This window comes from Meles meles, chromosome 5 (genome assembly GCF_922984935.1).
Source record: "Meles meles chromosome 5, mMelMel3.1 paternal haplotype, whole genome shotgun sequence".
NCBI classification, from domain to species: Eukaryota; Metazoa; Chordata; class Mammalia; order Carnivora; family Mustelidae; genus Meles; species Meles meles.
Genome location: NC_060070.1, coordinates 21803911 through 21820173, shown reverse-complemented (window position 1 = coordinate 21820173; position 16263 = coordinate 21803911).

Here is a 16263-nt window from a genome sequence, read left to right as displayed (position 1 = left end):
AATTTACTTAGCTTGTCCTTTGAAAAATGACCAATTTTTCAATAATAAACATGAATCATCTTGATCTCTGTACCTTCAAGGAGCTCTCCCACGGTACTATTTTCGTGACATACAATATAGGAGGCTACCTCATTTACAAAACAGAAGATTTCAATTTTTTGTTAGTGTGTTAGACATTGGGAATGAAATCAAACCTTTCTAAGTACTTGATCATGACAGGCCACCTACCTCAGCTTTCAGTGTCCAACTAAAAGCCCAGCTTAATCGAGTCGTGCTTAATCAGAAAGGAGCTAGGAGTGACTCTGAGATTAAAAGGCAAGGGAGTGCAAGGAATACAGGGCCCAAACTATCAGTAAACCTTCTTAAGTACTTTGGTCTGAGAAGTTGGATATAAGAGGAACAAAAAAGGAGTATTAACTAATGTGGCCTGTGGATAATGGGAAACAGGAAAACTGAAGAAATTTATGACCTACGTATAAAAATGCACACTGACTGAAATGTTTCACCAGTGGCTTTTCAAACTAGAGTGGCAGCTTAACAAAGTCTTATTTTCATTTGTGTTTTCTTTGGCATAGAAATGGGTAATCGCTGACACCAGATTACATGCTTGTGCCTTAACCATGTAACTTACATCTTACATCCCTGCAGGAGGCACCGTGGCAATGACCTTTTGTCTCACTGGAGTTTTTAAAAAATGCTGTCGTTGAGTGTGGCAGTAGTGTGGGAGCTAACCCACAAGTTCCCAGTCTAATCGAAGCCGTTTCTGGCCTTTCAGTATGAGTGCTGTGAGAAGAGTATTTTGGAGCTGAATGTCACTAACCGTGTGTGTGGTAGGAACTAGCAGTATAAAATAACTTCTGGAAATCTAATGAAATCTGTGACACAATTTTGGAGCCTCTGGTATGTGACTTTTATTCTTTACTAAATAATTTTAGTATCTGTCCATTATTAGAAGAGTCCGTTTGTTAAATATGTTAAGTGTGGGTAAGCACACAAAGCCTTTTCTGTGAGGATCTTCCCTAAACGTGGTCTACTGTAGTATACTCTAGTATACTAGAAGGTTAATGGGCCACAGTATCTTTCATAATTCAGTCTATACTGGAGGAGTACTTTAGGGACTGAGGGCTTCATGAGTGCTTTTTGGACCCCACGCAATGAGCAGACTATGTATTTGGTGCCTTTCTATCCTACCAAAGAAAAATTAGGTTAAAATTGGTGCTAAAGGTCATGTTTGTTTCAAATTATTTTTTCTTTTAAAAAAAAAAATATATATATATCACAACAGGAAATGTGTAGGTCTAGCAATATTATGCATGTTATATTCGTATATACAGCTAAAGAAAAAAACCTCACCTAAAAAGCAATTGAGTTCCGATATCTACTTAGTTATATAATTTTCATTAACATGTAAGGCTTTAAAGTGCAAAACTGAAAAGAAAATGATCACCAAATGAAAACTTAGTAATGAATATACCCTGAAGGTAATAACTTGGAGGAAAAAGTCCCATACAATGTTATATGTCCATTATATCTCCATTTAAACATAAAAATAAAATAGTTAAAATAACATAAAAATTAAAAACTCCCTTGTCAGTGTTTCTAGCACAAAGTTAGCTACTCAAAGTAGTCTTTAACTCTGAGAGCATATAGAAAAAAGTTTTATATATATTTTATTGTATATATATATATTTACATGTTACAAAATACCTTTCTAATGAGCTTGTTAAAGTGGATACTTTAAGCTATTTTTCAGGCTAAAAGTAGAGTTAGGGGAGTCATCAGTCTTAAAACTTGAATAATGAGTTACATAAAACAAATTCTCACCGAAAGTATCATTGTTCATCTTTCAGATTTAACATAAAGACTTAAATTAGTAAAGAGTACACCTTGGGTCAATGTGAGCAAGTCTCAGACCTATGATTTATTCCAGGTTCTTAGCATCATGGTTGTAGCCGACCAGATGACACCCACCTAAAATCCCACATGGGTCTCTGAGTCTTAAGGTCTTGTGAGTGGGATTCTGATGAAGTGAGTATAACGGGTTTTTATTTAATCCTGCTTTTATAGACTGCCTTAACTCTAGGAGGATTTTATAAATATAAGTTAGAATATGATACACTCTAGGAAATTAGGAAAATCATACATTTAGAATCTACCAGAGTATACTGGATTCTCTGTTAACTACTGTGAACCTGGGTTATGTGTGGAAGGGAGAATGGGGGCTTGCTCATGAGGAGTCACTGTACGGTGAGATGAAATATCCCTTTACTCACTTCTGGATTGACTTAATTTATGTGGTTTGAGAACTGTAAGATTCCAAAGGCACTGTGCTGTAATGCTTGATAAATTTGCATTTTGTCAGTTTGTTCTCCGACCAGTTTCTTTTAGCCTGAAAATGGTAGCTACAACAAACAGAACCCTACAGTGTTAAGAGAGAGTGTGGATATTTTAAGTACCTCTTCATATAATATGACATATTTCATGTCAACTTATTTTAATGTTTATCTGAAAGGCAATTTCAAATTATGTGCATATTTTCAAAGTTAGGAAAACATGCTAGATCTTAGACATCAAAACCAAATGATGCCAAGCGCACGCTGTACACCGCGGTGCAGCTCTGCTTCCCTGCCCACACAGTACGCCATGTTGGGTACAATAGTTGCTCAAACAGATCACGATGTGAAATAATTATGCTGGGTTTGATTGGTATGCAGCATTTTAGTACTTGCCTTTAAAAAATGTTTTTTTTCTTTTCAAAGTGTAATTTATAATTGGTTTTTTATAATGTGCAATTTCATATAGATAACCAAAACCTTTTTAATGGAAAGAGCTTTGTAATCATTTGGAGAATAAAATCGTTTTACTGTGGAACAATGTGGTATTCTCAGTAAATACAATTAAAAAATGTTAGCAAATTTCTGTAAGGCTTTGTGATTATATTTTCGGAATTCCCTGGGGAGACGAGGGAAGGAAAAATTACTGAAGTGAAAGAAACTGTCTGTGTTGAATGAAAGAAAAATCAGCTGTGTGCCTTTTAAGCTGCACACATGTATTCCAAATGTGCCTGGGTATCGTTACCTCTGCTGGGTGGGTGATGGGGAGAGAAATGATCCCAAAGCACGGGATAGTCCAAAAATGATTTCTATCTGAAAACTGTTTTTTTATAGATTGATTTACATTACTGTTTTGCTTATACTGATTAAATTTATCACATTCAGCTGTTACTTGGGACCTCTGACTCACTGACAGTTTCAGGGATGATCAAGAAGCGGGCTGGAATTTGGGTGGATACCCACTGCGAGACAGACGGACTCAGCAGGCAGAGGATGTTTATTACTGGATGTGCCCTAACCACAGAGCAAATCATCATTTTCACTGAATGTTGCTAAAGAGATCTTATACATTAAACTCAAGAATATGGAATTGTGCTATTTCATTTATCCCAATAATTATTCATTTATTTTTTAAAAAGATTTTATTTATTTGAGAGAGAGAGAGAAAGAGGATGAGTGGAGGTGGGAGGGGCAGTGCAGAGGCAGAGGGAGAAACAGGCTCCTGGCCAGAGAACCCCATACGAGGTTCGATCCCACGACTCTGGGATCATAACCCGAGCTGAAGGCAGGCGCTTAACCGACTGAGCCACCCAGATGCTCTGATAATTATTTACATTATATAATTATATAATTATATAATTATTTACATGTCTGGGCAAAGGAGAGAATGGATATGAGACATTGTTACCGATCCTAAGCGGGATAAAATGTACTCTCCTGGAAAAATTATTTTTATAGGAAAAAAAAAGGAATTCTAATGTATACAGGAAACCTAATTTTTCTAGAGACACAGTGCAAATCAAATAATTACAGTATCAGACAACATAGAAAGTTCTCAAATCTCCAACTAACAAATCTAAATGAGTTCTTTTTTTAAATCCTTGAGTCGCAAATTGTTTTGAACTCTTTCAGGCATGGGAAGCTCCCTAACCCTACCCCAAACAGTGGTTTCCTCCATAGCTCTTTGCTTGCCATAGTCACACTATTCAGCGTAACCACCCATCCTTGTCTCCGGCATCTATGAGCCTCCCTGGTCACTCTTGTACTTCTGACAGTTACTCCAGCAAACGGCTTTTGGTCTAGCGTTCAGTGTTCATGGGGAGCAACTTTATTTCCACTCGCACTCAACAGCAACACCTGGAACCTTGCCATCTCTGCAAATGGCTCCATCTTTGAAATCTTTCATATCATCCCTCTCTTATCATGACGTATGATCACTTTATTCCCTCTTTCTCACTTCCACTTGGCCTGCCCTTCAACTCTGAGCTTTTCTTCCTGTTGGCTCCATCCCTCCCAATCCGCACTCCCTCTCGGCATATCAGATCTGTTCTCTCTTAACTCTGTTCCCTACCCTTACTCCTGGGATTGAAAAAAAAATCCAAATAGCTCTCTGAATATTTAGCTCACTAGTTGCCCCTACATCTCCCACCCTGCAAATTAAACACTTCCAGCTTCCCCAACCGGATCATTTCCATCAGCATAAATACACACTATTATTTCTCCCATCTTGGTGGGGAAAAGACCTCTTTTACACCCATGTGCCCCCTGCAGCTACTGTCTCATTTCTTTCCATCCATTTACAAAAGGCCAAAAGGAAAAAGAAGACTTTGAAAAAATTTCTACTCACTCAATTTTATCTCCTATTCTCTTTGAGCATCTCTATGAGGATTTTGCCCCTACCACTCTGCTGAAACTGCCCTTCTCAAGGTTACCACTGACCACCACGTCGCTAAATCAAGTCGTCATTTTTCAGTCCTCATTTTATTTGAATGATCAGGAGTGGTACAGCAGGCATCAATTTCTGATCCCTGAATCAGGCTTCCAGTGCAACACACCTACCTGGTTTTCCCCCTTCCTTGCTAGCCACTCCATGCCAGGCTCCTAGCTCTAAACACGGAGAGCGCATCCCAGCTTCTCTGTGCTACCTGCGTGCTCCCCCACGCCGTGGCCGCCCCGGCTCAAGGTAGGACTTCCTACCTACATCAGCCTGGAGCACATGCCTTACCCTTTGACTCCAGACCTTTAGATCCAACTGCCAACCCAACACCTCTAAACTGGATGACCAAAGAATCTCCCAATTTAACATATCCCAAACCAAGTTCCCGAGATCCCCCCCCCACACACAAATTTGCTTCTTTTGAAGCTCTCCTCATTCCTGTGAATGCCAACTTTATTTTTCTGGTTGTGTGGACCAAACACCTTTGAGTTATCCTCACCCCCTCTCTCCTGCTCTCACACCCACTGCTGGCCTGCCAGCAAGTCCCCCGGGCTCTACCTCCAAAATATGTCCAGAGCTGGCACGTCTCATTACTGCCACCTGCTACCACGCTGACCCACGCCATCAGGGTCTCTTTTGTCCTTTGTTCCCTTCCCTTGCTCCCCCCTCTGTCTGTTCTCTACAGAACAGCCAGCATGACCCAGTCACAACGTGGCAGGTGAAGTCAGTCCTCTGCTCAGAACCTTCCCGAGGCTACCTACCTCAGAGAAAGCCGAGAAGCCAATGGTACATTATGCGTTAACTAACCGGAATTAAAAAAAAATTTTTTTAAGTTAAAAATAAATAAAAATAGAAACAATGACTTGGAAGGAAGGAAGGAACAAAGAAAGAGAAAGAAAGAAAGAAGAAAAAGAAAAAGCTGAAGTCGTGCTGTGATCGGCAAAGCTCCCCGCGTTCTGGCACCTGTCATGTCTCTGCTGTGTGTCCTGCTCTCTCCTCCTGAGCCACCTGCCTCCTTGCACCCCCCCCCCCCCCCCCCGCACTGCAGCCCCTTGCCCGGCGCTCCGCCCCCAGCTATCCACCTGGATTGCTCCATCATGTCCCTTGGGGCTTTGCTGAAAATTCTTCTCAGTGAGGCCTCCTCCCCTCCCTGACCCTTCCCTATCCCCCTCCCCGAGGTAATTTTTTTTCTCTTTAGCTGGTGGCCTGGGGGTATGTGAAGTCCGGGGCAGAAGAGCAGCCGAAGCCACCCTCTGGGGTGCAAGTGAGCTGAGGCTGGGGGTGGGGAGGTAGATGAGCACATCGAGTTAGGGGGTTCCTGCCAGCCTGAGCCTGGAGTCCGCTTCTGGGAGGACCGAGTGAAGGTGGTTACTGGGCCCAGGCAAGGTCTGTGACATTGGCATAGCCAAGGGACTAGGCACAGCTCTGGCAGAGCACCCCTAGAGGGGATAACTCCTCTCCCCTTACCCTCATGTGCAACGAGGGCAAGAGAGAGCAAAATGCAACCCTGGGCAACCGGCCGCCCCCTTCCTCTGACCATGTCCCTCCTGTGTCCCCTACTGAGAATTTTATCCATGTGCTCTTCTGAACCTCTTCACCTATGGGAGAATTTACTTCCTTTTATTTTTATTTTTTTTAAAGATTTTATTTATTTATTTGACAGACAGAGATCACAAGTAGGCAGAGAGGCAGGCAGAGACAGAGAGGGGAGCAGGCTCCCTGCTGAGCAGAGAGCCCCATATGGGGCTCGATCCCAGGACGCTGAGACCATGACCTGAGCTGAAGGCAGAGGCTTAAACCACTGGGCCACCCAGGCGCCCCTACTTCCTTTTATGATTAAATATTGAGAAGCTCAGATGGCCAGTACATGCCAGTACAGTACTTGATCTAACAGCCACAAACGTAACACATTCTAAGAGAATCTGTGGACAAAGTCAGAAAATCTCACCCCTAAAATGGAAGGGGGACATTCACGTTTTGAAACTGGTAAGAATCAAGCGGATACGGATGGGAATAGCTATTTGTGGAAATCGTCTGTGTTAGAAGTAACATGCTACAGTGACGATTTATAAAGATACTGCTGATAAGACTAGGGCACAATCCAGATCTCAGACAGATCTAGGTCATCTCCCTAAAGGAAGGATAGAAACTTTAAATCCTTACAATCAGGGCTAAACTGACAGGAAGACCTGGAATTCAGAAGTCAAGCGTATTTTTAAAAAGAGCATCAGAGGACAAGAATTTGTCACTATATCCCGAACACTTCTAGGATTCTGATTTTGCTACTACAGCCAAAAAATAAGCCTGATCATGGAAAATGGCAACTTATCTGCTTCTAAAGTTCTAAGGATATATATAAATTCCTTCTCCTCAATTTTTTGCTATAAAAGAGAAATTTGAAATGTAGTGGTCAACAAACTTTTTCTGAAAAAGGCCAGATGGTAAATATTTTTGACTTTTCTGGTCATGAAGTCTCCCGTCACAGCTACTCATTTCGGTCACTGCAGCGCAAAACCAGACCATAGGTAATGTGCAAATAAATATATGTGGCTGTGTTCCTGTAAACCTTTATTTACAAAAACAGGTTGTGGCCGGATATGGCCTGTGGGCTTTAGTTTTCTGACCTCTAACTAACCTATCATTTGATGTCTAGATTGGCCCACCTAACCAACTCACTGGGAAGGGGTGCCCTGGGAACACTAGACACAGGTTTACAGATCCACGTCTTTGGGTCTGGTCATATCAGTTAGTTTTCTAGAAGCTGATCAGCTCTGGATGAACTAACAGTTGAGTTCATAACCTTGGAAAGTTGATCTCTGAAAGACCTGACCTTGGGGTCTAGTGTGAGTAGCTCATCTGTCTCGTTCATTATTCTCTCTCTCTCTGTCTCTCAAACTCTCTTCCTCTTTTCACCATCTCTAAATGACAGCACCCACATACTGATTTTTATCTTTATTAATAGGATTTAATACGTTCTGCTAACCAAATAGGGCTTTTTTTTAAGTTTTAATAATTGGTCTATATTTAAAACATTTGAGTACAAAAGAAAATATTCAGTTATAACAATCCAGGTGTTACCATGAAGAGTTGTTAACTGCACTAAAACCACAAAACACTATGAAAGATTTTATTTTTCGCCAGCTCAGGCTGCCGTAACTAAATACCACAGACTGGGTGTCTGAAACGACAGGAATTTATTTTTCACAGGTCCAGATCAAGGTACTAATTCAGTTCCTTGGGAAGGTGATCTTCTGGCTTTCAGAGAGTTGCATTCTCTGTGTCCTCACAAGAGAGCTCACTGGCTCTGGTCTCTCTTCCTCTTTTTCTTCTTCTTCTTCTTCTTCTTCTTCTTCTTCTTCTTCTTCTTTTTTTTTTTTTTTTTAAGATTTTATTTATTTACTTGACAGAGATCACAAGTAGGCAGAGAGGTAGGCAGAGAGAGAGGAAGGGAAGCAGGCTCCCTGCTGAGCAGAGAGCCTGATGTGGGGCTCGATCCCAGGACCCTGAGATCATGACCTGAGCCAAAGGCAGAGGCTTTAACCCACTGAGCCACCCAGGCGCCCCTCTCTTCCTCTTCTTATAAGGACACTAATCCCTTCCATGGGGCCCTACCCTCACGACCTCATCTAAACCTGATTACCTCCCAAACAGCCTCTCTCCAAACACCAGCACATGAAGGGTCCGGGCAACAACATGACTTTGCAGGGCGGGGATACAGTTCAGTCCAGAGCTGATTATTTGTTTCCTTCTGAAATCATCTTCAAAGAAGCCAGGCAAGAGTTGAAAACCTAACCAGGGGCTCCAGTAAACTGTTACTGAGTAATGCTTTCGAGTCTATAACTAATGTTCCCTAATTGTCCAGGAACATAGTCATATGATAGGCTACTTGCGGTAACTGGCATTATATAAACCAGGTAGAAGCTGGGCGTCAGGAAGATGCTATTTTGGCAGGCGAAGCCCATGGCTGGGCCTTACCTCCTCATTCTTGTGGCCTCCCAAGCCCTATGCTTCAACCTAGCAGCTCAGCTTCTGTTCTTCACTGGGCTCTTTTGCTGAATGACTCAGTTTAACTCATTCTCATGGATTTTGACTATCTCAGCTCCCTTCGCTGGGCTCCCAACAGGTCCACCCACTGAAATAATAGATACGAAGCATTTCCATGTCAAGCTGGTGGGCGATTGAGCTGACCCTGGCCACCCCCGCCGCCTCAAGAGCTGGGTGAGGTGGGCATTTTCTACTGTACAGGATTTCTCTCTCTCTGAAGAAACCTCAGTTAGATTTCAGTTCTTAGGGCCGTTTTTTTGCATCATTTGGGCCTTCCCTGTATCAAGATTAGAACCAGTGGGTGGCATGGGGTGAGACAGGGAGCAGTTTAGCCCACTTAAAATCTCCTTTAGTTGCTTACCCTTGGCCACTGTAAATAAAGCTACAAATGAAGTAAAAAATGGTTTATCTTGAATATAAGTCCCCTAACTCTCCCACCTTCTGACTATATTGTTATCTTATACCTTCATCTGTAGAAATTCTGAAGCTACCGTCCAGCACGCATGCCCAGAAGAAAACACACATTCACACACACTCTCTCTCTCTCTCTCACACACACACACACACACACACACACACACACACACACGATCATGGGAATTGTGGCCTCCATACCCACCCTTCTATTCTTACCAAGCCACTCTAGTGCAAATGCAGTGAGCACTTCACTAATCTGTGGAATAAAACCACCGAAGTTATTTCCGTTTCTCTAGATTCTTCTACTCCAGTTCCACCGGCCAGTTCTGTCTGCTGATGTTCTTAGTCCTCTGCTTTCGTCATGATACTCTCACTACTCCAAACCCATCATAGCTTCCTAAAGTCAAAAGACTATGTCTTCGGTTTGGTTTTCAAATTTCTTCACAGACACTCCCTGGTGGTCTAGCGGTTAGGATTCCGTGCTCTCAAAGTTCTTCACAAATGCCTTTCCAGACTTACCTTCTACCGCTTAGTAACAGTGGGCAACTCATTATTTTTAACTCCACATTGGAGTTAAAACTCCAAAGCAAATTTTCTCTCTGCCCTTCAGCTACTCCATCCACCTTGATTTCTCGGTGCAAATTCCCAAGCTTTTTCTGCCTTAACATTTCACTTTGACATATTTTGAATAATTTGTTTACCTCCGACTTTATTAAATTCCTTCTTCACTGACCTAGGGTTCGCTCTCAATTCTTCCTTGATGTCTACAATGGAACTTTTCAGTGACTCTTTTAGATCCTGGTTTTGGTTACAAGAATTTGGTTAAAGAATTATTAAAACACACACTCTCTCTGCTCTCTTTCCTGCTCCCCCTCTCTAGTGAATTCTTCCAACACAATCAGAAAATCCTTAACCTAAGACCCACACAACCAGAAACCCTGCTTGCTCTCTCATTTTCTACCAACCTTCCCTTCACCCATGCTGCTCCAGGCGTGCCGGCCTTTTTATTTCTAGAACACTCCAAGCTCACTCCGGTTACTGGATCCTTGTACCTGCTGTTCTTCCTGGCATGCTCTTCCTGCCTGGCTGGTTCCCTCACTTCAGTTAGGGCTCGGTTCAAATGTCACTCACAGGCGCCTTCCCCAACACTGTCTTAATTTAAAATAACCCCTTTCCGTCCCCTCGCTGCCCCCTTTGTTCTGCTTTATTTTTCTCTATGGTACTGATCACTGTTGACATATTACAAATGCATTTGTGCATTTTCTACCTTGTCCACGAGGGCAAGAACTTTTGTCTGCTTTTTTCACTATTAGATCTCTGCCTGGCACAGACTGGGTATTTAATAATTATTTAATGAGTAAATCAATGAATGGGTGGGCTTTTATATAGTTCGCATAGAAATTTAAAAAAAAACAAACAAACACAAAACCCAAAACCAACCTGCTACTGGTGTTTGTTCCTAGTTTAGCAACACACCAGTCCCTGTCATTGTGGGGATTTCTGCAGAGGTGTTGGTCTTCTCCCAAGCAGAGGGTAGCAAGCGCTGTATTAGATGGCAAGGATTAACCCAGAACAGCTTGGCTCCTGAGCAGAGCAGAGCGGCATCCAGCCCTGGGTCGGTGGCTGCCTCCAGCCGAGGAAGGATGTATCTCTTACAGAACGCTTAAAGGCCTTAAAAGTAGTTTCCTTTTTGTTTTTTAATATGGACGACTCCAATTGCTCCCGCAGCACTTAGTACTTTAAGAAATGTTAGTCTATTTCTATTTGAGCCTATGGTGACCCATCTCTCACTCTGGGTTGCTTTATTTTTATTCTCTTGGTAAGTCGATTTTGGCTTCTAACAGTACAGTAAGCCAAAGATCTGATCTTATCAAAACAGCATAGGAGGCCTTATGGTGGCAGATCAAAGGGGCCTATAGTCTTGAATGTTACCATGAATCCAGTTAAAAGAAATTCTAAGTTTCTATTTCTTTAAAAAAGGAAATTTGGGGCATCTGGGTGGCTCAGTGGGTTAAGCCTCTGCCTTCAGCTCAGGTCATGATGCCAGGGTCTGGAATCAAGCCCCATATCGGGCTATCTGCTCGGCGGGGAGTCTGCTTCCCCCCGACCCCCACCCCTGGCTCTCTCTGCTTGCCTGTCTGCCTGCTTGTGATCTCTCTGTCAAATAAATAAATAAAATCTTTAAAAAATAAAAAAGCATTCATTTAACCTTTAAAAACAAACAAAAAAAGGAAATTTAAAAATCAGTAAGTTTTAATTTTATTTTTCAAAAAATGAGAGAGTGGGGAGCAGCAGGCAGAGGGAGAAGCAGACTCCCCACTGAGCAAGGAGCCTGATACAGGACTCCATCCCAGGACCCCAAGATCATGACCCAAGTGAAGGCAGATACTTATCCACATGAGCGAGCTAGGTGTCCCTAAGTTTTAATTTTTAATGAGATAAAAAAATTCCATCAGACACCCATGTCAGATCCTTTCAGTACTATTTTGAACTTTTCAAAGCACATAGTGCGAACGAAAGTTATCTTACTGAGGGGGCGCCTGGGTGGCTCAGGGGTTGAGCTGGGACTCTTGGTTTCCGCTCAGGTTATGATCTCCGGGTTGTGGAATCGAGCCCCTGTGTCCCTGAGTCAGGCTCCAAGCTCAGCAGGGAGTTGGCTCGAGATTCTCTCCCTCTTCCTCAGTTCCTCCCTCGCTTACACACTCGCAAATAAAATCTTAAAAAAAAAAAAAAAAGCTATATTTATTTTCAACTGAAAGAAAATGTCCCCTCAATATTTTATTTCTCATGAATTGTCTCACACAAAAAATTTATCTTCACTATTAGCCTAAGGAGAAACCTGAACAAAAGAGTACCCTATTTTCATCACACCCTTTTCCTTTAAAGGTGGTGAGTGACCTCTGGAGGCAATTGGACAAAATATTCTGCTGCTTTCAGGAGCAAAGTGGGGAGAATTAGAAAGTAGATCCTTCCATGTAGAGGTTTTTTTGTTTTTTGGGTTTTTTTGCAAGTTTAATCAGGATGAATTAAAGCCTTTAACTAAAATTAGTTAACTGAATTGAACCTCAATTCAGTTTAATAATATTTATCAAGTATGTAATACAATGCTACAGGGGAGATAGAGACATAACACGTTGAGGTTACAGTCTACCAGGAAACGAAAGATAAGTGCTAAAATATTTATAATACAAGCTAGAATGTGTAAGAAAATTGAGCAGTGGCACAACTACACAAGAATTCAGATTTTTGGTAAGGGTGACCAGAGAAAGTCTACTACATTCAACAAACATTTCCCGAAGACCCGCTTTGTGCCAGGCACCATGCTGAAGGATAAACAAGACACACCGCCACACAGGGCCTTCCCTTCGACACTCTCAGACCAGTAGGGAAGACGACACATAAACAGGAACATTCTGTATGAAACAGTAGGTGGACTATTAGTATTATGGAGAGGAGGGTCAGGAAAGGCTGGCTAGAGGAGGTAACAGCTAAGTGGATTCTTTTTCTTTTCTTTAAGATTTTATTTATTTATTTATTTCGAGAGAGAGCATGAGCTGGGGGGGGGGGGCGAAGGGGAGGGCAAGGGGGAGAATCTCAAGCGACTCCATGCTGAGTTGCCTTGGGTCTCCCCACCAGGCTCCATCCCATGATCCTGAGATCATGACCTGAGCCAAAACCAAGAGCCGGACCCTCAACCGCAGCCACCCAGGCGTGCCACACCTAAGCGGATTCTTTTTTTTTTTTTTATATATAATATTTTTATTTTTTATAAACATATAATGTGTTACTAGCCCCAGGGGTACAGGTCTGTGAATCGCCAGGTTTACACACTTCACAGCACTCACCATAGCACATACCCTTCCCAATGTCCATACCTAAGCGGATTCTTAAAGGTGGGAATAGTTCTGGTATAGCTTTGGCATCATAAGGCTACTCCTGTCCATCTCTCCCGCTAGTCACGACTAAAAACTCATGACAAAATACAGACGACTGCCCGAGGACTCTGAAAAGTACAAGATGGTGAAGGGGAGGCACGACTTGGAAAAGGAACCTGTCAGGGGATGGGTTTCCTGGCCTTTTTTCCCCTCTTGTCGTTTCTGTCCTGAGGAGAGGCCCCATGTGGGAACTGTTTGGCTGCATGAGTTGCGAACTCTGTGACAGAAACCCTGTCTCTCCATCCAGGGGTACCGAGGGCAAGTCCAGGAACTGAGAAGAGGGGCCTCTGTGAGTCAGAAAGTGATCAGGGAGGAGGGAGAGGACAGGGTCACCGAAGGGGATTCCTAATTTTGTGTAGGAACCACCGTCAGTCTTAGGTTCACTGCTGACCTGCACTTGTCTGCAGGAGACCCAAAGCAGCACAGCACAGCAAAGCCTTTGACAACCAGCAGTTAATCATGGGCCACTCTCAGACCACCCCCTGAGTGGTACATGCTCAGGACAGACCCAGAGCAACAGAGCAGAGGCCTTGAAAACTGAACTGAGATTGAAACCAACAACTACAGAAGGCGATGCAAAACCTGTAATGTGAATCCCATCAGGGCGCTTGCCTGCTTAAACAAGCATACATTCTCCAGAGGAGGATTCTCACAGGACCCAGGGGCAGCACCATGTTAACTGTCACTATGTTCCAGAGGGGAGAGGAAATGACCTGCGTAAAAATAGGAGGAAACTTTGCTTAAAATGACGGCAGGAGGCCAGCAGGGGGAGCTGTCGTGCCCTGCTGCTCGTGGCCACCTGCAGCTCCAACAGCAGGAGACATTCGTTGCTCTGGAGCAAGGTGGGTACTGCTTCTAAATACTACGTTACTCTCCCAGCAGGAAGGAAGAGAGGTTTTCCTCCTCCTCTGGCAGCAGCCCGGTCAGTGAGAGACTGTCACAACTCAGCCATGAAAAGCCACTATACTTTGAATTCTCACTTCACTCCAATGGACTTTTGTTTGTAGCCGTTCTCCTAACATCCCCTCTTTCTTCCATAAAAGAGGAGTCCTCGCCTTTGTTCTCTAGACTTCTGATGGTTTTGCCATAGCTTGCGGTCCCAGACTGCAATTTTCAGTTCTTCCCAAATAAATCCATTTTTGCTGTTAAAATAACTGGCTGTTTTATTTTTAAGGTTAACACCTGTCAGACAAAGAACCAGGAAACTGTGGCCAAATCCCGAGGGAAGAGACAATCACCAAGACAACTCTGAGATAACACAGGCGTTGGAATATTCAGACGAAGACTCTAAATCAGCTTCTGTGTGTTGCAGGAGGTAAAGATAAACACACGTGAGATAAATGTAAAGAAAGATATTTTCAGCAGAGAAACAAAGCATGAAAAAGATCCCCAAGTGGAAATTTTGAACTGATCAGTATCTGAAAGAAACAAGTTCACTGGATAGGTGTAATAGCACAATGGAGATGATGAAAGAAAGCGGCCCTGAACTTGAAGACAGATAAGTTAACAGAAATTACCTAAACTGAAGAGCAGAATGGGATAAGAGGCTGGAAAAAAGAACACAGGAGCATCAGGGACCTGTGCGACAGCATCAGAAGGTCTGACATACAGGTCATTAGAGTCCCAGAAAGACAGGTGAAAGAGCTTGAGTGAGAAAAATTATGTGAAAAAGTAATGGTTAGAAACTTCCCAAATTTGGTGAAATTCCCAGAAGACTAGAGTGGAGAAAACCAATTACAAACTTAGAGGAATAGTTTTGGTGAGAAGTTATAAAGTTCTAAAAGTAGGCTGTGATAATAGCCTAGAGAGCTGGTTCCAGAAATATCTATGGAGGTAAAGTTGGCAGGACTTGGTGAGGAGAAAGAAAGAAGCATAAAGACAGGATCTCATGGTCCTTACAAAGATAGCCGAGTGGTTGGTGATACCCGCATGGAGTATCAGAGAAGAGGGGCAAATTTATTTAGGGGGAAAAAAAGGAGTTTGGTTTTAGGCAATAAAGATGAAATATTGTGAAGCTTGACTTCCTACAGAGTACTTTTGCTTATATTAGATCTCAGTGAGCAAGTCGGAGGTGTGTCGCTCAAGACAGAACTCCTCCACGGAGGACGCTACAAAATCCTTTGCAACCTGCCTCTCGTACAACCTTCTCTTCTCTTTAATAAATATGCCTTTCGTTTCAACCACATCAGACTTTTCTCAAAGAGGCTTTCCCTGATCCTGAAATCTAAAACAGGTTCTCTTAAACCACAGCGCCTGTGCTTTCTGGGGTAAACTGGGAAAGGCTCCAGGACCAAATGGATGGGGCTGGGGAGAGGGGCTGGAAAGGAAACGATGAAGAGCTTTAGGTTTGTAGTCCGGGAGCCCAAGTGGGTAAAAGTCATCGGGCCCAACAGCACATTTCCGAAAGACGGTAAAAAATATTCACACGTCTTGAGGTCAATCTGGTCATCTGGTGATCTGGTCAAAGAGCAAAAGGGAACAAAAGCTGGAACTGGGTAAAGACGACGAGGCCTTCCTTCTCCACCGGTACACCTTTACTCGGGGATCCTGGAAACCCGCGTCCTGCTCCAGGTTCTGACAATGGTATCACTTGCCAGGACTGGAGCCAGAGTGTGCTTGAAACCTCAGCTGTGGGTCCGGACTCTTGAGTTACCGTTACACTATGTACAGCGCCCGATTCGCTGACTGACCCTGGGCACCTTGCTACTTACTCTCTGACTTAATCCTGCGATCTGTAAAACGAGGAAAACCCGCACTTTGGAGTGCCGTTCGCAGGATTCATGAATACCCATGAACGCTCACATAGGAAGTTCAACAAATGCGGCCGAGTGACAGATGGACACAGCTCAAAGGAGCGAGGGCAGCAATTCTAGAAAGTTGCACAAGGGACAGACCACTGGGCTCCCTTTGTCCTGCGAGGAGACCCGGGGAGCGGGTGCAAAGCCAAACCCTGCCAGTCTCGGCCCGCTTTTTCGCCCACAACCGCGTGGCCTCGTCTTACCTCACGCTGCCGCGGGTCCCAGGCTGCAGCTTCAGCTCACTCCGCCACGGGGCGCCCGCTCGCTGGGCTTCTGTGGGCTCAGCTGTGTGTGATGCG